Source organism: Mauremys mutica, chromosome 2 (genome assembly GCF_020497125.1).
Source record: "Mauremys mutica isolate MM-2020 ecotype Southern chromosome 2, ASM2049712v1, whole genome shotgun sequence".
Taxonomy (NCBI): domain Eukaryota; kingdom Metazoa; phylum Chordata; order Testudines; family Geoemydidae; genus Mauremys; species Mauremys mutica.
This window is the reverse complement of record NC_059073.1, coordinates 59,415,751-59,437,739: the sequence shown is the minus strand read 5'-3', so window position 1 is coordinate 59,437,739 and position 21,989 is coordinate 59,415,751. Positions and strand designations below refer to the sequence as shown.

The window sequence follows — 21,989 nt, the reverse complement described above, 5'->3', positions numbered from 1 at the left end:
TGCAAATATACCTGGCGCAGGGCACCTTCCGCCTATGAGCAGAACATGAAAATCACCCCACAGACTGACCAGGGTGACTAGAGGCTGCACACTGTGAGTGACCAGCTGTTGATCTTGCCCCCATATCTGTACCACTATTAACGGTGAAAGTCCTATGCAATTCCCAAACCATTCTCCCCCCTTCACGGAAAGTATTCTGCAAAGAAACCTGACGGGAAAAGAAATTACCAAAAAATAAAAACTTTTTATAATGAACAGCACATTAAGGGAAGGACTTCTCAAAAGTAAGGTACTGAGAGCGTTTTGTAAGTTTAGCACTCTGCTGTGGTGCATTAACATTTTTCACGGCCCCTGGTGCCCCTTCCTCTTGTGATTTTGGATGATGGTGGGATTGGACTTTGCGGCGGGGGGCGGCGGTCGCAGATGCAGTGAAGGGGAGCTCCGCCCTCCTTCCTGCGGTGCTGCAGAACATCGACCAGGCGCCTGGATCAGGTAGGGATACAGTTGCACCTGTGTGATGGGAAAAAGTGAGTGAATTCCATAGAGAGCTATTTTTGGTCAAAAAATAAACAAAGTCTACTCGGTGTGTGTGAACAAGAGCAAGCACAGCACCTCTCTCATGAGCACTCACTCGGGGACAGTTCAAGTTCTCTGGGTTCGCTTTCATTGCCTGTGGTATTGCACTGCAGACCAGAGAAGCGGGGCAGGAAAGAAGAATCCGTGGAGCGGCCAGGCATGGTAAGCCTAGGTTTTTTTGCAGCTTTAAGTTGCATCTACAGCACTGTCCTCCTGCTGCAGGCAAACATGAAAGCAGAATCGGTGCCCCTGTTGCAGCCCCTCGCGGCCGTTCCCTGTTAGAGATCCCTGTATTCTCCCACTCTGCAGCCTCCTACACGTGGCTGTACAGTGACGCTTCTTGTTATGCAAAGGAACAGTTAAGCACAACCATTACTAATGGTACACAAATTACTCTAATTGCATCCAGGAGTCTGCGCGCGACATCACACTGAGGAGAGTGTCACGGAGAGAGAGAGCGCGCATGCTGGAGGAAAGCCAACACAACCCTGGGGCCTATGCTGCCATGCTCGTGAAGGCGCTGGTCCCCGAGTTCCAGCTGAGAGCGTTGCGTGGAAAAGTGTGCTTCCTCGGGGCACCCAATAAACAAGCCCTGCCCAGGAACCTCATGCAGAGGCTTGGCGATTACCTCCTGGAGAGCTTCCTGGAGATGTCAGAGGAAGATGACAGTTCCATCCACCTGTACATAGACCTTGTGTTCGCCTAGTTGTTTTCCCAGTTTATTTAAAAAATAAATGTTAACATGTTTGAAGCAGTTACCGATTGATCCTTCTCCTGATTCAGGGTCCGTGGTAACGGGTGGGGAGTGTTGGTAGGGGATCTCATTGACGGTGACGAAGAGATCCTGGGTGTCGGGGAAATCTGTGTTGTAAGCGCTGTCGACTGCCTCGTCCTCTTAAACTTTCCCGTACGCGAACATCTCCGAGGAACAGTCCGTCGACAGTATCCCATCCTCTCAGTCCACGGTCACTGGTGGGGCAGTGGTGGCAGACCCACCGAGAATGGCATGCAGTGCCTCATAGAAGCGGCATGTCTGGGGCTGGGCTCCGGAGCATCTGTTTGCCGCTCTGAGTTTCTGGTAGCCTTCTCTCAGCTCCTTGATTTTCACGCGGCACTGCGTTGTATCCCGGCTGTATCCTCTGTCTCTCATGGCTTTGGAGACCTTCTCGAAGGTCTTTGCATTCCATTTGCTGGAGCGCAGCTCCGAAAGCACAGACTCATCGCCCCACACAGCAATCAGATCCGAGACTTCCCGGTCAGTCCATGCTGGGGACCTCTTTGTAGTGTGAGATTGCCTGGACTCCTCTGGTGGAGAACTCTGCATCGTTGCCGGTGCTGCTGAGCTCGCCCCGATGAGCAACCAGGACATGGGATTCAAACTGTCCAGACAGGAAAAGGAATTCAAATTTTCCAGGGGCATTGACTGTGTGGCTGGTCAGAGCATCCAAGCTCCGACTGGCGTCCAGAGCGTCAACAGAGTGTTGCACTGTGGGATAGCTCCTGGAGCTACTAAGATCGATTAGCATCCACACCTAGCCTAATTCGACATAGCCATGTCGAATTTAGCGCTACTCCCCTTGTCGAGGTGGAGTACCGAAGTCGAACTAAGGAGCCCTCTAAATCGAATTAAATGGCTTCCTGGTGTGGACGGGTGCACGCTTAATTCAATTTAACGCTGCTAAATTCGATTTAAAGAGCTAGTGTGGACCAGCCCTGAGAGAGGGCTGGAGGGCTGGGAGAACAGCCCAGGCTGAGTGGGAAGCAGGCTCAGCTGGGGCCATGCCCCAATCAGGGCCCAGCTGGCCCTATAAAGACTTGAGCCAGGAGCTCAAGCAAACAGTCTCTCTCTGTGTTCAGAGAGAGAAGGGCCTGGCTACAGGGAGCTTAACCAAGTGCCTAGAGTGGAGCAGGGCTGAGGAAAGGCTAAGGGAGCCGGGGAGCTCCAGCCTAGGAAAGCCTCAGGCTGCAGACCTAGGGTAAGGCCAACGGGGCACTTGGGTTGCAGGAGGCAGCCCACAGGTAGGCAAGGCAGAGGCAGCAGGTCCAGACCCTACTTGCCTGTGATGAGTGGCTGATACACTGCAGTCTGCCCCAGTGAACGGGGACTAAGTAGTGACTGACAGTAGCCAAGACTGAGGTGAGGTGGGGGTTCCCCTGGGAGGGGAGACCCTGAGATTGGGGGTTACTGCCAGAGGGGCAGCACCCCAGAGAAAAGGGCACCGGGGTCCTGGGAGGGACATGGGGCCAGCTGTAAGGTGGATCACCGGCCTGCAGAGGGTGCTCTGATGGCTGGAGAGCTAATTCCCGATACGACCAGCAGGAGGCACTGCAAGAGTGACTCCTGCATTGCTACACTCTCTTCCTTGTCCCATATGTGCTTCAACCTTGGTCTTGTGGTATTGTCTCTAGTGGTGAAAGGTAGCTCATTCTCCATGCTTATTCATCCCCTGTTGAGAATGCCAACAAAGAAGCCAGTTAGTGAAAATCATGATTAGTTTTTGTGTTGTGGACATTTGTCTGCCACGAACTGCAGCTGTCTTTTTTACTCTAAGTTGGCCTGGATTTGAAACAGTGACTTAGGGCTTGCCTGTGTGAACAGTTACTGCATAGCATGCTGGGATGTAAATTTATCCCATAGTAACCTGCCACACATTAATTGTCTGCATGGCCCCTGCTGGCTGCACACTAAAAGTTCCCTAGTGCACTTATTTCTACCCACCCTCCCACTTTGAAACAGGAGTAGATCAAAGCATAGTCAGCAATTTCTTGTGTGCAGCAGCAGGGTCCGCACTGGGACAGTTAATGCACGGCAGGCAAGAACAAGGTAGATTTACACCCCAGCTTCCCATCATCAACTGTTCCTATTGACGAGCCCTTTGGAGGTGAAAGTCTCTGTGACCTTCCATTCTTCCAGTCTTATTCCATGCATAGTTTGGTAATGTTATGGATTTAAAATGAAATGTAATAATATAAAATTTACTAAAACAAAACCAATACGCTTTTGTGGATCGATGATGTAAGTGAAACATTTTTTTTTTAAAGCTGAACATGTATTGGAGATGTTTAGATTTTGTTCATTTCATTTGTTTGGTTAACATTAAATAAAAAGTGAACCAAAGAAAGCTACACACACATTAAAATACAGCTGAACATCTGACTTAAAGTTCTTAATTTAGACTATATGTTATGAGCCTCTGTTACCCAGAAATTTGTTAAATCACTGTTTTCTAATATGGATAAGAGGCTGAAACGGCAAGAATTAAAACATTATTGTTTTGTGCAGCTCTACATGGAAGAAACAAATCCATCTGGCTTTATGAATGTGCTGTACTGGTGGTTTGTTGCATTCACTGTGGAGTTCTGTACGCCCCAATTCAGCAGTCTACCCCTACTAGGCAAAGCATTTAAGCACGTGCTTAACTTTAGACAAATGCTTTTATCCAACTGACTTCAATGAGGTTTAAGCACATGTCTAATGTTACTGAATTGGGGCCTTTTTAAGGATGAGGCATAACAGTGAAAGATCTAACAGGGAGCTAAAAGGCCCCGGAAGTTTCAAGTGCCGCAATAAACTGCTGAGACTTGTGGAGTTTGAAATGACAGCAGATCGTGTTAATAGTTTGAGGGGACTGTTGAACTGGGAGGGTAGGTTTAGTAACATTATGAGACACCTAGACTGTGGTTACAAGTTGAACTTTTATCCACACGTTTGATTTTCTCTAGTGAATGTGCATACTCTTCATATTTATGACTTGCTATTGCATTTCTATTGTTACCCTCAAAATAGAAGTTAATTATCTCTCTCTTCAGAACCCTTAATCTTATGTACATTATTAGCAAGCCTTTGCTAAAGAAGCTAATTTTTAATCCTGTTTGTGTATTGATAAATCTGTCGTGGTCCCATGTGTTTACAAACAGTAGGATGATTGCCTCCTTCAAGATGTGACTTATTACTGGAGAAAATTGCTCTGATGTACTTCAAACGATATTAATACTTCAGCTAGTCATACATTTTTTGAAAGAGCTCTCCTTTTGTGAACTAGTATTTTTAAATGTATTCTATTTAAGGGCCGGCACCCATGTTTGGTAGGTGACTACTCACTGTTGTGTAAAACTGCAGATTTGGTGCAACTTTGGATACCTGAGTAACCCCAAATTTGCTATACCAGACCAAGGTTTGGTCATGCAACTCAGAGTATTTTCCATCTCCTCCATGGTGCACCCCATACAACAGCACTGCCATCATCTTTGGAGGATGGCAAATGTGCTACCTATGTTGTAATGAAGAATGAGGTGAAGGAAACAGGGACAACAACACTGGAGATGAAAAAGAGAGGATGGTGCCAGTGCCTCTCTCAAGGAAAGGGGGACAGTCCATGCTTTCATACCTCAGTTCTGAACTAAAAGTGCTAAGTCATCTGTAACATTTTCTAGCAAATAAGAAGCCTTCCTGATGGACAATAGCTCATGCTGAATGGAATAACTAATTATGGGGCCAGAAAACTGCTAGGGCTAGAAACAGGGTTTCACATTAAAGCTAACATGATGCTATGATTTAGCTAAAGCAGCAAATCTGATTATGCAAAGTAGCTCAGAATCTGTTATACCACTAAGCAAATGTAAGCTGTGCTTTCTTACAATCGCACGTTTCCTACCACCTTCACTGAATAATATTCAAGAGTGATTAACTTGTGTGTAGCCAGCCCAGAGCCTTGAATTGCATTTTGGAGGTGAAGAGGGAACTCACTAATGAAGTAGCTTGCATAATCTTTCTTTATTTGTATTTTCCTTCTTTCAAACCATTAGTTCTGTACTTTCTCCACTCTGGTGCACAGTAATACCTGCCAAGGGGAGACTGAGGAGGTGGATAATCAGACTACTAAGGACCCTTATTAAACTAACAGATTAAAACACTGAAATTCATTTGGGCTCCAGCCAGCTGAATTGCAAAAAGCTTCTAGACAGAATAGTTGGACACTAAGGGTCTAATCCAAAACTCATTAAAACCAATAGAAAGATTCTCATTGACTTTCATGTGATTTGCATCGGGTCCCACGTTTGGTTTTCTCCTTCCTTGGTAAACAGATGTTTGAACATTTCCTATCCTTAATAGGTTCCTTTTTGATTAATTATTATATAGCTTACAGGGATTTCTGGCTTGTCTATTTTGGAGCTATTTAAAAAAAGACGCTTGAAGGATCAGAATAAACCTTTGTATGCAGTTACCATAATAAAGCTTCTCCATTTTAGATAGTAGGCCAAAATGGGGCCTCAATCCAGCTCCCTTTGTGAGCACACTGTGTTGAGCGTGCAACCACTTGGATGGCCAGTTTTTGCTCATTATCATTTATGGTTAATTGGTATGTGATCAGTGTTTCCTACATGCACTCAGAAAATAGTGCAAATGCCCAAAGTCTAGAGTTTTGACCATTTGCCCTCTAGACTCTCTTTTAGAACAGACTTTGCAACTGAACAGTACAGACCTTTGGAAATACAATCCTAGCAAAAAAATGATATTTGCCAAGCCAAAGACCTACTACAAACAAATTGGACTAAATTAATCTCTGCAATGAATTTGGCCCATTCATTCTCTTTTTGGCACATATGCCTTTGTAAAAGTCATGGAATCCAATTCTGCCCTTATTTACATCACCTGGAACTCCACAGAAACCAATGGGACTGCATTGGATTTCAGTCAATGCAAAAGCTGGTCCATTGTCAACTCCAAAATTAATACAATGGGCTGATTAACCACTAATTTTACTGAGAGCAATAATGGCTATATCTATATATCTATATATCTATTGGAAGAATATATTGAACAAAATTTTATTTTCATTGGAAAGGTCACATGACTTTCCATTTGGCCTTTAGGATAGCATAAGAACTTGTTGGAAGCCTGCCAGTTCTAGGAGTGTGATGAATTAGATGCCATTTTGCACACAAATAGATACAGTAAGTGAGGAATTTTGGTGCTCTGAAGTGTCTGCAAATCTAGCTGGTAATTGACTCAATTAATCTCTGGTCCTGTTTCCCACAAAATTATGTGCTTTGAACATGGAAAGACTGGCAGTGTCGTGGATGATTAGAGAATATTGCTATAGTGAGCCTTACAAAAGTATGAATAGTTAAATGACCATTAATCTTCTGGAAAAAAAGAGCTGTGCTCTCCACTTGCAGTCAGAAAAAAAGAATTTTGGCATCAATGAAGAAATTTAAAGAACTGTTAAAAATGTGATTAAATACATTGATGGTTATTATAATGATTAACCATCTATGGAATATGCAATAAGTCCGTCACTAAAAACAACTTTTATACCTTTTGCAAGCCATGAATTCTTCAGAAATTTGCTTTCTGGCAGCTTAAATGGTGCCTGAACCTTTTCTGAAGATTTTCTATTCCATATGAGTTGTGTTAATGGCCCACTCTGGCTCAACACAATAGTCCAGTTGACACAAAAATAAAAATAGGTGCAGTATAAAGAACACCTACCACACATTTAAATATATAACAGTATATAATGAATGTGGATAATGTATGATTGCTTGGAAAGGAGCTACGAACTAAGGTCAGGGTGGCGATTTTTATGTTTTCTCTGTACACAGACAAGTTCTGGAACATTATTTACCAACGGCGATATGGAGGACACAGAAAGGAAAATACTGTAGGAAGGCAAAGGACAGTTAAGGGTAATTGTAATAGGATTTCTATATATAGCAAGGATGTGAAGCTACTCTTAGCACTTACTCATTCTTTCCTTGCACAGGTTGACAAACCATCTGATGTTTCTTCAAGAGCATTTTAGAACTGAACCATTTTCAGGCTTTATAACATTGTCACTTAATCGAATGTCGTACATTAGATCCTAGTCCATTAAAATAAACACAGATATGACTGTCAATAAAAACAAGTTTGATAATTAGAGCCTTTAAAGTGGATAGGCAAAGCAGTTCACCGTATAGATTATTTTTCAATTACACAGAAACTGAAAATAGGCTTATTTATGTATTTATTTTTAGATGTATAAAATGTGTCCTTCCACAAAGCTTATCTAGGTCATGCCCAGATGACTGACTATTAGTAATAATGAATGCCTTGGGATAGATTATGATTTAGGGCAGCTTGTGATACTTTTGCTGTGCAATGGCTATGGTTCAGATTATTTTTTGTCATTTGTACAGCACTGTAGGTGTATATGGTGTTTTACATGACTAAAATCACAACCCCCTGACCTGAGGAGACTACAGTTGTAAGTAGACAAAGCACATCAAAGGATAACAATAAGCAAAGAAAGGAGAGAAAATGTGGGAGGAGAAGAGTTAAAAGAGTGTGAAAGCATGGCATATTCCTCTGGTTATTCATTTCACAAAACAAAAAAAGTGTGTGTTTAGCACAAAATGTTAATATGCTAGGGTTTGTGGATAGGGTGCAGAGTGAGGCTCACCAGTAAAAGGTGAGGCTTCAGAAGGGTTTTGAAGGAGGAGTGTGAAGTTTCATGGCGCACTTTATCAATGAGAATGCCTTGAATTAGTATCTGGTTGTCTGAATTAGTATCATTACCCCAGTAGTGTATAGTTAATAGATTGTTTACAGAGTATAGTCCACACTGCAAGTGAGCAACCAAAGCCTCTCTCTTTCAGGTATTAGTAAGGCCTCTGTCCCTTGGCATCTAAGGGCCTGATCCTTGAAGTCAGTGGAAAGATTCCCATTAATTTAGATTCCTACAGGTAAAATCCTGGTCCCACTGGTCAGTGGGAATTTTTTCAGTGGAGTCAGGATTTCACCCATTGACTTCAAGGGGAAATGGATTGTACATTGCTTCTGTGTGAGGTTAAAAAAGTAACTGAGCAGGCTGGCAGATAAATTTATTCCCCAACTGTGCACATAGCAGGTCTGGAGGAAAAGAAATCTGAATCCATCTAACTAATGCTTGCTTTTAACTCACAAGGATTGTACAGGCTGTGCTTGTCTACGCTGTTAGTTTGTTTGTTTTTGTTTTTATACTCAGTATAGTATCTTTCAACATTCTTCACCTGTACTTTTAACTCATAAACCTAATGGTACATGGCAGATACATTCAGTACGCTTTGAATGGCATAGACGAATGTCTTTTGTCAGTTGTTATACAGCAAGTGTGTCAGACAAAATGCTGCTTCTGGAGTGAGTACTAATATGCTACCACAGTTTTTCATCTCCTGTGTTGACATCTCTGTGGCTAGTTAACTTGAGTTTACACAGACTTGCATGTGAAAGTGGGGTTTATATTAAATGCAGCCACACACAGTTCTCTTTGCCCAAAGTTGCCACTGTGAGAGGAATGAGTGCAGTGCATGGACAGTGCCCATATCCAGAGAGCTATAATTAGGCAAATAACTGAATAGCATAAAACCAAATTCCAAATAACGTTTCTGTAAGCAAAAGGAAGGGACATAGCTGTCAGACCATTAAAGATTACTCTAATAGTAATACATTGTTTGTAAGACATTGAAAGACCTATGTGCTTATTGGAACAAAGAAGAGCTATTTGATGAGCTATATAAAAAGGAAAAGCAAAAGTTTTCATTTATTTTATTTAATAATTCTAATTATTTTCAAAGCTCGTTAAATGGAGATGGAAAGGCATTACACAGAAAACCAGAACTCTGATGGTGGACCCTGTCATCTTAAACATAAACTTTTTGTTGTTCAGTTTAATTCTTTGAATGAGGCCGAAAGCTCAGACTGTGTAAATCACCATAGCTTTATTGACTTCCAAGGAGCTGTGCGGATTGATACCAGCTGTGGATCTGGACCATATTAACTATAGAAATGGACATTTATGTATTTCTCATTTCATGAGGGGTTGAGATAATATGTTAATGGTCCTGTTTTTCAGAGGTGTTGAGCACTTGCTGCTCCCATTGAGCTCAGCTGGAATTATGAATGCGCAGAACTTCTGAAGAGAGAGCCTTATTTGTTTACTGTTCATTACAACATATTACTCTGGCTTTACATTTTCATCAGCCAACCATAAGCTTCTCATTTAATCTTACAAACAAATTAGCTACTAGGAACTAAATGCTACATTCGATTACACCCAGAGCCACAGCACCGAAGTCCCTGGTGTAACTGAGAGTAGAGTATGGTTCTGGGTGTCTAATATAATGTTCTTATCGAGTTGTGTTCAACAGTTTGATATTAAGTTTCAGAAAGGTTGTTTCTAAATATGTATTCCTTGGATTAATTTTAACTCTGTGCCTCAGATAAATATCAGAATGTCCTCCAGAGTACTGAGAATGCGTTCTGATGAATTTTAGACTATTTTCCACTTTTCTCAGAAGAGAGGAAAATAATATAAAATTCACCAGAACATATATATCTATATCTATATATCCCTCCAGCAGCTCCCAGAGCCCTGGATTCCTTAAAAATCATCCCTTGAAAAAATACACTATTCCTTTTCCAACTTTACCTTCCCCCAAGGACTGATCTGTACAGCTTTTAGCCTCATGACATAGTTATCTTGACACAACTGAGAGGCGACATTAGGGGATGGAGTTGTCAGGCAGCTTACTGCCATTGAGAAAGGCAGCCACCAGGGACTGGGATAGGGTCTTCTAAGCATCCAGGAAAGCATAACTACTGCTCTATCTGGTGCAACTAATGCTGAGAAACTCTCCTATCTACTTAGTCTCTTTAGCCCCCATCACTTTAGTTCCTTAGCATGTCCCAAGTGCTTAGCAGTAACAAGTTCTTTCCTCCTGCCCAGGCTGAATGAGAAGCAACTTGCTTAGTTTATAGGGTATGGCGGGTTGCTTGTATAAAGAATTTACTGAGGGAGCTGCATGTCAGAGTAATGAGTTTTGTGTGTAGTTCTGAACGTGGTGAGGCCAGTGGCCACTCTTACTACTTGCAGGACTGAGTGCCAGCTAGGCCCAGTTTCCACACTTATGGTTCTGATGGGATGCAGCTGAAGTTGCAGAAAGAGAATTGGGTAGTTCAGGCCAATCCAGGATCTCGGGAACTAGGGTAAGGCAGTACCCCATGCCTTGTAGTAATAATAGCGACTTAATGCATGGCTTCCATCATATGCAGGGTTTATGGTTCAATGGCTTTCAGCACCCCCGCAATAAAAATTGTTCCAGCACTTCTGAGCCAATCCTGCGGAGGGCTTTGAATTTTGAACAGACTTGAAACTGATCTCTGTTCAGTTGAGAGCCAGTGCAGGGAGCACATCACCACGCCAAATTGCTCATGGTGACTTGTCTTGCTCCCCCTACTGTTCCCTTCCATCTCCATTCCCCTTATATCTGGGACATAGTGCCTTCCTCAAACCAGGACCTGCTGCTTTCTTTCCCGTTTCACTGGGAATGTGCTGCCCCTCTGTCCCCTCCCCCCAGTCCTCTTGCCTCTTCCTCTATGATCCACTGGAACCCACTGTCTCTTCTCCCTCAGTTCCACTGCTACTCCTCCTTGTTCCAGCAGGGACTGTTTTTTGTCCCTGCCCTCTATCCCCCTCTTTCTGCTCTCTGCTCCCCTCTCCTACATTTTTGGCTACTACTCCTCTTGCTTGTTTTGCCCTTGCCACTTTACCTGGCATATCGGGATAGCTGAAAGGCTCTTCTCCAGCTCCCCACACAAGCCAGCTGCTTCACCAGTGAGTTTATTACCGGTATGCTGTTATGCATATGCACACAGCATACCTGCCAAGAGTCAGGGGACACTGGCTGGGACATCATCTCCACACAGTGAGGTTTCAAATGAGGACTGTCCAACCCAATTCAGGACCTTGACCAGATAGGTAAAATTTGTATATTTTTCAAAAATTCTCTTAACTTGTTTGAGCTTGAAATTTGATGGAACTCTCAAGCTAAAACTTTTCTGTCAGACAGCAGAATACCACAAAAACAGGCTCTGCTGATAATATGTAAGGAAGTATGTGTTCATATGTTTGGGTAACGAGAACAACACTACTCTCCTACAAGCCCAAAAGTATCTATTTACTGTCTGACTTCCTGTGCTATTATCCCCAATATGATATCAGTTCTGCCAGGGGCATGATTTTGATTTCACATTAATGCAGATCAGAAGTAACTCCCTTGAAGTCAGTACAGTTACACTTCAAACTGGTGTGCAAGGGGACATGGGCCTACCGGGAGATGTGTTAGTGTAAGTGGTTGACTGCACAATTTGGTTGAGAAAGTCCAGAGTCAGGACGGACTGAGAATCAGAGTCAGACATATATTCAGAATAGATACGGTTGATTTGAGGGGATTTCTCAGATTTGTTTGCTTGTAAAGTATGGCTTACAGTCTTAAAGAGATGCATGTATAAACTGACAAACAGATTCACATTTCGCAAAGGTAAATGTATTTGTATTTTAATCCCAGATTGTTTCACTGAGATTTTACTGAGCAAGGGTCTTTATTTTTAAAACAATATTTGGCCCATACATCTTCCTACTGTGATGGCAAAGTAAATCTACAAATGTAAGATGGAGAAAGGGGTTTTCTTTTTAGTTTTTAAAGAAAATGTAGTGCTTTAGAAAGGTGCTGGATTGATGGCCCCCAGAGTGCTCTATTTATCCACACAACAGGTATAGCGTTGGCAAGCTGCCCTGCACTGCAGCTTTTTGTGTGTGTGTGTTCTCAGAAAGAACAGTCACACAAATTACTTGCATCAATAATAATTATTTAAGACACAAGGTCAAAAAAGTTCCATAATTTGTCTCATGATTAATGTTCTATTCCAATAACCCTATATCTACCATTTCAAGTGATTAATGACATTGGTTCTCTTCTTTTGGTAAATGAATAGCTCTGAAGAAGAATGACAGCTGCACACTGTTAATATGTGAAAAACTACTTTCTTAATGGCTCAAAAAATTAAAACATTATATGCTTCAGTCAAATTGCAAACCAGCTCACTTGTAAGTACATATAAAGTTGTCCTTAGAAAATGGCATTGTCCACCACTTCAAAGTTGTTGTTAGTTTATTTTTTTCTAAAACAAAGCTGATAAAAAGGGACCATTTGTTTCACTGTAATCATGTGGTGTTTCAGCCCTGCTCAAACAGAGTATACACATACTGTATAAAATCCAAACCTTTCCTGGGGGTTGGCTTTGCACATAACCCAAATAGCAATTGCAAAACATGAACGTCAGCCTCTATTTTCTCCTCTAGTATGGCTGTTCCTAGTGTTTTTTTTCTTGCAGGACCTCCTGGGTCCCAGACCTTACTTTCCTCTACCCTTCAACAAGAGGCAATCCATTGCTGCTAATATTCTGTTTGAAGTTAAGATGTACCTGCCACTATGACTCATTAGTAATTACTCTGCATCTTTATATAGGGTTCTAGCACTTGGCATGAGGAATAATTCAGAGGAGCATTGCATTTCTATGCAGGGTCCTACAACCTGCCACTCTGTTATATACCTTCCTTCTCCAGAGTAAACTCTCTGGACCAGCCAACTGAGCACAATTCCCAGAGTTCCCTGCTGATGTCAGAAGATGCAGTTTTGCAGACTTGATAGGTTTGGATAATTGAGATGATTTTCCAATAGCTACCCAGACTTCTGGGTAGTCCTCTCAATGGGGCCTCCAAATCTTTTGAAGTTTGCCCATTATAAATTTAAATTATTTCCTTCCTAATGTCTCAAGAAAAACTATTGAAATATAACCAGGCATGACTTTATGTCAAAGTCACACAGCTAGTTGAATTTTTGAAATTAGAGGAACTCTCCCTTGTTTAGATACACATGATCTCAGAAGAAAAGTTTGTGATATATGTAATGGCAAAGTTGGTTTTTTGTTTTTTTTAGTTGCTTGCTGTAATATACACTTGCATCTCTCAGCTTTACAATATATACAGTGGACTAAAAATGACAACCATAAGAATATTAATATTGTTACTAATCAGCTTAATAGTAGACCAAGGAAAAACAATGTAATAGTCTATGAAAACTCTGGACATTGAATACTTTCTGAATAGGTTTCTCTCCACAATAACAGAGAAATTCATTCTGATTTTCATTTTGGCCTTTCTCAATTCAGGGAGATCTTCTCAGCATTTTTTATCTGTTCTAGTAAACCTTTTCCTGACATATTGCAGTTTGAATGTACAATCTATATTACCACTTTGACAAAGACAGAAAATTGTTCTTTAGATGCAATTTATAATTATGGCATTTTAGCTGTGCCTTTTCGCTTCCTGTAGTAAAATCAATTCCTGCCACATCTGGCAAGTCAGTATGTGTGACATTTGGTATTTTATGGTAACAAGATGCTGTGCTACAAGGAACATAAAACTACTTTCCAAAATGGGCATCTTGTGACTCTGTAATAAGAATATAAAAATCTTGGCAGGTGCTTTCATTGTGCTATCATATGTGTTTAGGATCCAATTCTGCTACCTTTACCCACATTTACTCCAGGAGTTTTGAAAGGTATTATTCAGCATAGGCAAGAGTGGCAGACTTATGTCCTTAAAGTGCTGTTGTACTCAGAAGTGTAAATCTGTAAAGCAAACAAAAAAAATAGCATTTGGGATTCCAGGTTTGTTTCTCAGTGACTGCATATCCAAATTTTCTCTGCTTGGAAGTAAAAACATGGCTTTTCTAACAATCAGCCCCGAGGACTTAACCTGAGACTTGGATGTCATGCTCTATTGTTTCTGGTCCTTCCATCACCAATAGTAAAGATTCTGTAATTGGAACTTCATTGACAAAAATGTTGATGATGTTTGAAGCCGCACAGAATCCAGGTCACTTTTCCACACTGGCTCTACTGTAGACACACTTCTTGCTCAAACACTGTACTGCAAAATTTATGCTCTGGCAAAAAGAAAAAAATTCTAAAATCCTAGTTTCAAATCACAATGGCCAACTTTGTTTTCTGTTTTTATCTGGGAAGGATGTGAGAATAGAATAGATGACACCTAGTCAAGAAAGTGCAATATGTCCCACACAGCCTCCCTGAGTTTAATATGAGAATTCATTCATTTGGAAGATGCATTATAATCGTGTCTATATCATCCAAAACCAAAGGGAACTTCACTGTAAAAGCAAGCTGAAGTTACCACACTTGTTTAATTCATCTTTATTTTCTTTATATACCATATGAAACTAAATACATAAAATGTCAGGAAATATAATAAGCAGTAAGATGAATTAATCCATAAGACTGTCAATGACCTACAATGTGTAGCAGTGTAATACATAATACATATCTGTGAATTAGACTATGGAGATCAATTTACAGATGTAGAAATTAATCAAAAGAAACCAACAAGCCAAAATGTGCTTTTCCCCCTTAAGTAATGACATAATTAAGGCCAAAACATTGCAGAGACAGATCACTGCATAACAACCATTCTGAATTGGGAAGAACCAACGATCTCTAGTTACCCTCCCACCCCCATTAAAAGGATCCATAGAGCAGCAATGCTTATTAATCCTTCTGTGGAATATAGATTCCCTTCCTGGAGCTCAAATTTGATACTAGAAGCCTTAACAAAACAATGATTGAAGCCACTACGTGCTTTTTTAGCCTACTTTCTGTCTCTCAAAGTGGCTTTGTTAGTAGCAATTGCCTCAGCTAGGAGGGTATCAGAACTTGGAGCATCTGTGTTTTTCTCACAAAAATAAAGTGATTATTCAAACGTACCCACTGCTTATTTAATAAATAAATAGTTTTCCATAGTTCACAAGACGTGGCATTGCCTTCTCTCTGTCCTAATCCTAAAGCATCCCGAGGAGACTGAAAAGCATAAACTGGCACTTAAAATCTGTCATACGTGCACAGAGCCCTATCAGAGATCCATGATACTTTTCATGTTGTATAAAAGTACAGAATAAAAGGAAAGAAATGCCTCAAAAACCTCCATTGCATGATGGATTAAAGAATGTATTTCTGAAACCTATAGAGCGTCTGGAGAAATCAACCAGATAACGTGACACCCCACTCTCTGAGGGACTCAGCATCCTCTTGGGTTAAAAGGTCTTGCACTCCATAAGAAGAAATGTGCAAGGCCTCTGCTTGGTCATCCATGCACATGTACAAAGCAGTACAGAGTTGGTGTCCTTTCTTCCTCAGATGCAGTCTTTGGGAGAAGAGTATTTATGAATGTGCTATGCGAGTACTGCTTTGCACTTCCCACTGCACAGCCTGTCAGGCATGGAAGACTGTGAGAAAGGAATATTTCCTTCTCACCTGTGAATGCTCTTTCTAATACCCTCCCTGTCCAACAGTCTGACCCTACCCAAGGAGGATTCATTTATCTCAGAATTTAAAGTTGTTGGTTCTCTCCTCTGTTTCTCAGATTAGAAAGGAAAATACATGTGCATCCAGGAAAATGCTCTGTTCGAGAATCTTAAGTTCGGTGACCTATCTTAGCTATGTTCTTGGAGAATTTTTCAGCATTGGAAGCTGTCATTCTGGTGTTCACCACCAGCAGGGTGGTCATAGCCTCAGGCTGGCTGATAATCTTTGGTCTGAAAACTGAATTTCCTTTACCAAATTTTTCTCTTTTTTCATTACAAAAAACCTCCCAAAAAACAGCCAACTAAAAAAATGGGGGAGCAATTTTTTTCTGGCATTCAAAAATTGTCCTGGAAAATGCTTACCATTTTCCAATCAGCTCTAATTTTCAATATTTCTGACACATAGTGAATGTTGAGGAATTTGGAAAGACACATGGGTCTGATTCTCCATTCTGCTACATCAGTTTTATGCTGAAAACTAACAGAGTTGCACCAATATGAAACTGGTGTAGCATAGTGGATCTTTTTTTCCTTTTGTGAATATGACAGTGGCATGCAACAGTAGATTTATTCTCTTCTTATGCAACCAGCATAGCTTCCTAGTGATGGTGCTTCAATTTACTAAATTAGAGACCTGAGTTTGATTCCCCAGTACAAGTCTTATTCTAAAGCCATTCTGCATAACCAAAATAAGAGCTGTACCAACAGTTCTGGAAGGAGTCTCACCTAGTCTTCCTTACCCATAAAGATGAAATGAGACCAGCTTGGAAAGGGATGAACGAAATGAGGGGATCCTGGGGTTATGAGAAATACAATGGACGAACCAGGAAAAAAATGGTTCCCAAATGTGCATTTCATTGGATCTAAGAAACCTGGTATGTTAATAAAATTAGCTTAAAATTTTTATTGAAATTTAACAACCCTGCGATATAGTTTATATGTATTTATTCTATAAGCTCTCATTTTAAATCTTCAGAGTCAATGGGTATTCAACATGAAATAGATGTCTTTTCATTCTTACTATGTTGAGATGTTATTTACTTTTTCTTGCAGCTCTTTTGCACTTGGACGCTTTTCGAAGTCAGTGGGGGCTGAGTACATGGAAGGATAACAAGACCGAGTCCTAACAGCAGATGCTGTTAACCATTGTATGAAAGAGAGGCTTGAGAAAAGACTGTTCTGGGCGACTGATTGCACAGGGACCATATAAAAAAACTTTATTTTCCAGTAGAGTAATTTCATCCCAGACTAACCCTATTTGACTATTAATTGTATATTTTTAATTACTTTAAAAAGCACTAGCAATCCAAATTAAGCTCCAGGAATTTAATGTTGTCTCAGACTCCCAGAGCTGACATAATTAATTAAATCTTCCAAACCAATTCACTTTGTTACGTTTGGCACATCTGCAATTTTTTGTATAATAAAACATTGCATAAAGATTTAGTAAATTTATTTAGAACATGCCAGCAATGCAGCCCAAAACTCTAAATGCTACTAAATTAAGACCCTGATCTCCCAGTACTAGAGACCCGTACTGTGGATCTTTAACAGGACAATATATATACTGACAGCTGGTGTATTTGGAGCAGAAGTGAAGATAAGCTTCCCTTGGCCCTCCCTTCCCACCTCTTCCAAAAAGAAGGGGGGGGAAAAGCCATTCTGAGTTTTGTGATTTTAGAAGTAATTTCATATAGGAAGGATAAGTATGAAGAATGCAGAAAGAACTCATCCCACTGATTAGAACTGAAATGAGTTAGAAATGTATTTTCACCATCTGCTGCTCTCATGAAATCTGGGGATTTACAAATTGCAGTTTTGTAGAAAACTAAATCTGAGATTTGGTGACTGCTGCAAAATCTGTAACCTCGGGGCAATGTTCTGATATTTTAGACATCCATATCAGACATCCTAGATTAAGTTAAGTATCTTCTGTGGGCCATGTGGGGTGATTTGTCTGAATGGTTAAGTTTTACGGTGCACAACCATAAAGAGTAAAATGGCCACATTCTGCACTCATGTACAGTGATATACACATGGGGTAATACCTAACTAACAGAGAGCAGAATTTGGCCAAAAGCATATAATAGGGGAAGTCGATACAAATGGCATAGGTGACCTGATGCAGCTACAGTTGATTTAGCAGATACTTGCTCTGACTAAGTACTGAACCATTGCCACAGCACAATGTAAGCATGCAGTTACAAGCAGATGGCACCTAAAATTAAGCTGCATCTTTAAGAGGCCTGCAGCAAATTACTTCCAGAGTTTCTTCGTTTGTCTGTTATGAAGAGTGACATTTTGTATTCAACTGTCTGTGGTTACCCCAAGATCTGCTGAGAGAAATGGCCATCTGTGCTGACTCCCCCTGCCTCTGCATTGTTACCAGGCCCCATTAGCCTCCTGGTGGCTCCAGGACTGCCCAGTTTGGATAGAACCAAAGTTTCAGGGACTTCCTTACCAGCCACTGCTTCCAAAACCCCTTCTCAAAAGGTGTTTCACAATATAAAAGGGGAGCTATCACAAGTTAAAAAAACAGGGCCAGCATTAACTTGCATCTGCTTGGTCTTTGGGTATGATCATGGAACAAAGCTGCACAAAGGATATACCCATCCTGGTTTCAAATACGGACCAGCAAAATACCCATGAGGACCCAGGGAAAGCATAGGAAGCATGCATGGAGCTGGGACGTCCCCTTTCCACACCTCCCTGACCAAATTGACTGGACTGTGCTACCCTCCACTTGTGGAAGCTCAAAGTAACGCTAGACTCATGAATCTCTCTTGGGCAGATGCTAGGCACATAATGCTTCCTGCTTGCCAATTGTTCTGAACTGCATAGTGGTTTTATGATGTGCAGATAAGACTAAGGAAGACCACTAAACTCACTTTCACTCATGACCTCAGGATCTTTTTTCTTAAGTTCTTTTAAAAGCCCCCTTTTTTTAAACGGAGATAATTAACATGAGAAAGAGGAGCCCCTGCTTACGTGTATTACTTCTGAGGTCAAACTGTCCATCAAATCAGTATCTCTCAGGGTATGGAGTTGGCTTTCCTCTTCCTACACAATCTCTGTTCATATGACCAATTTCTCCTACAGTACAGCTACTTGTATTCCCATTCCTGCTTCCGGGTAAAGTTAGCTTTAATAGTTGTGGTGTTATTATACAAATAAGATGGTTTCTTATTGTTTCAATAAGAAACTAGGTCTGACCTACCATAGACCATGAAGAGGCAGTGTATTTGATGGAGTATAATGCAGCTTCTTTAGTTTTGGAAATATTCCAGAGAGAAATATAGCACAGGAAATCCCTCTTAAGTGCCCATTAATGTTTAATAAACTGTATTCTAATGCCATATATCAACCAGGCAAGTTTTATTTGCATCTGTTCTCTCTGTTTGGCATTTGACTGGCTTTATTTAAAGTGGGATATAGTTCAATACCAGTATTCTTGTTCACTAAACAGCACTATAAATAACCATGCATGCAAAGCAATAGGTAACATTTTCAGTGGTAATGTAGGCTTTCCTGTACAGATTTAACCTACTGGTCCAACACATCATTGGCTGCTCTCAGACGTTTTGAACACAGCATTCTGCAGATCAGCTGTAAGTACCATCAATAAGGCATTTATATTGAAATAATTCTGAAATTTCTGTCCTGATTGCATTCTGATCACTAAAAATCACTAAAAGGGTGTGGGTGTAGGTATGGGTATGGGTGTGTGCGTGTGTGAGTTTCTTGTTATACACTGTATCTTAATATAAATTTCTCGATAGCTACAAAGACATCAATGGGAACTAAAAAGCTCAGACAGATGCAGTCAAGATATGGTCCACTGACAACAACTAATAATGTCAGTCTTCTGAGCTGGCTGATGTGGGTGTTAGGGGGAGAGGAAAAAGATAATTTTCTGTTGTTAATATTATTTTCTAAAAATGGACCACGTAGAGACTCTTTTTTCCATGGAATTTGCATAAAATAGCTGCAAAAACTATTCAGTTTTGCCAGAGCTGCTCCAAACAGAGATATTGCCAGGGCAGAGGGCAAGAAGCTAGAGATGTGCCAAAACCTTACAAATTACTCTAAACCACATCATCACAATTGATACAGTGGCGACCAGATCCAAACACATTGTGCTTTGGTGTTTAGCCCCCTCAAGTATTTCTTTTGTCCTTGGAGAAGATCTTTATTTCATTTTGTGGGAGGGGTAGGAGGAGGAATGGCTATCACAGTTGGTTTTGAGCCTGATTCTAATTTAAATTAAGGTCCTTCTCTCTACACCATGCTGATTATTGCAAAGGGGCCTTAAAGTAGGTGTAAATATAATTTATAAAGCCTAAATTACCACTGAAAGTAGTAAATCAGGCTGCCACAACAGTGTAAAGTGGACTTAGTGTAACTGAAAATCAGGCACTTAATCTTTAAGCCGCTTAGAAGTCATGAAATTCTGAACTATAGAAACATTCCTACAAGGTGTACTCTACAAACACTCTATAGAGCAGTTAAGTTTGACCACTAGCTAGGTAACTAAACTTGGTAATCCTCCTTTTCCCATTCTCTTCACTACTATGTTTATTGCAATCCCATTCTGTGTCATGTCTAATCTGGATTCTTAAATCCTCAGGGCAGAAGTCTGTCATTTTATTTGTCTATAAATGATGCCGTGCAAATAATAACAAATAATTGAACTGGTAAGACAAATGTATTGTGTAATGCCATAGAGTCACACCATACAAAGGAGGACTTTTTAAGAGTGATATCACAGCCAAGGTAAATACTAACTGGCCCAAGAGACATCACTTCCAGTACCTTCTATAAATTATTAGTAACAGTATCTACCTAGGTATTTGGATTGCCCCCAGCACAGTTCTGAGTGCCTGCTGGTCAGGATAATAACAATGCTTCAGTCATGTCAAAAAAGATATATTGGAATTGGAAAAGGTTCAGAAAAGGACAACAAAAAGTATTAGGAAAACGGCTTCCATATGAGGAGAGATTAATAAAACTGGGACTTTTCAGCTTGGAAAAGAGATAACTAAGGGGGGGATATGATAGAGGTCTATAAAATCATGACTGGTGTGGAGAAAGTAAATAAGGAAGTGTTATTTACTCCTTCTCATAACACAAGAACTAGGGGTCACCAAATGAAATTAATACGCAGTAGGTTTAAAACAAATAAAAGGAAGTATTTCTTCACACAGTCAACCTGTGGACCTCTTTGCTAGAGGATGTTGTGAAGGCCAAGATTATAACAGGGTTCAAAAAAGAACTAAAGTTCATGGAGAATAGGTCCATAAATGGCTATTAGCCAGGATGGGCAGGGATGGTATCCCTAGCTTCTGTTTGTGAGAAGCTGGGATTGGGTGACAGGGAAAGGATCACTTGATGATTACCTGTTCTGTTCATCCCCTCTCAGGCACATGGCATTGGCCACTGTCAGAAGACAGGATGCTGGGCTAGATGGACCTTTGGTCTGACCCAGTATGGCCGTTCTTTATGTTCATGCCTTCTGTTCATGACTCTTCAAGGACATTACCAAACTTAATTTAGCCCCCAACACCACCTGTGTATTTGGAAACTATTATTATCCCAATTTTACAGGTGAGGAAGCTGAGACACTCTGGGGATATTCCCCGGATAACTATGAGCTTATTGGCATCAGTGGGAGCTACAGGTTTTTGGCGCCTCTGAAAATCAGACCACTTTTATTTGGGAGGCCAAATATGCACTTGGATGCCTAATTTAAGGCATCTGGTTTTGAAAATGTTGGCCTAGCTGCCAGTTTTGATAACTCACAGATTATTGATGCTTGAGTGATTTGTGATATCTTCACAACCATGAGATGCTTTTGCAGCTTTATTCACAAGGTTTCTGTAGTTTCTGATATATTTAATGAATCACAAAAAAATGTGGACAAGAAAAAACTTCTCTGTATATTCATATATGAGATGTCTGTGTTCCCTCTTGCACATTAGCTTTTTCTTTTCCCCCCTGAAATTTCTACTGCTAAAGATTCACTTTTACAAGAAAAACAAATTATGGCTATTAGGGGACAGGTGCTTAGCTGTTATAAATTAGTGTAGTCCCACTGTCTTCAGTAGAGTCATACTGATTTAAAACAGCTAAGGATCTGATCTGGCAACTCTGCCAATTCAATTTCAAAAGCTTTT

The 21,989-nt window shown here is 40.8% G+C and overlaps 1 protein-coding gene and 1 long non-coding RNA gene across 3 annotated transcripts in view; both read left to right on the top strand.

Annotated features, from left to right (window-relative positions):
- LOC123363939 overlaps positions 1-17,014 on the top strand; it is a 75,725-nt gene extending 58,711 nt beyond the window's left edge. The window contains exon 3 of the long non-coding RNA XR_006576948.1: positions 16,870-17,014. This is a non-coding gene — a long non-coding RNA (uncharacterized LOC123363939). The remainder of the gene's footprint in view (positions 1-16,869) is intronic.
- Positions 1-21,989, top strand: part of KCNB2 (potassium voltage-gated channel subfamily B member 2) — a 275,180-nt gene that overhangs the window by 226,097 nt on the left and 27,094 nt on the right. The window lies entirely within an intron of this gene.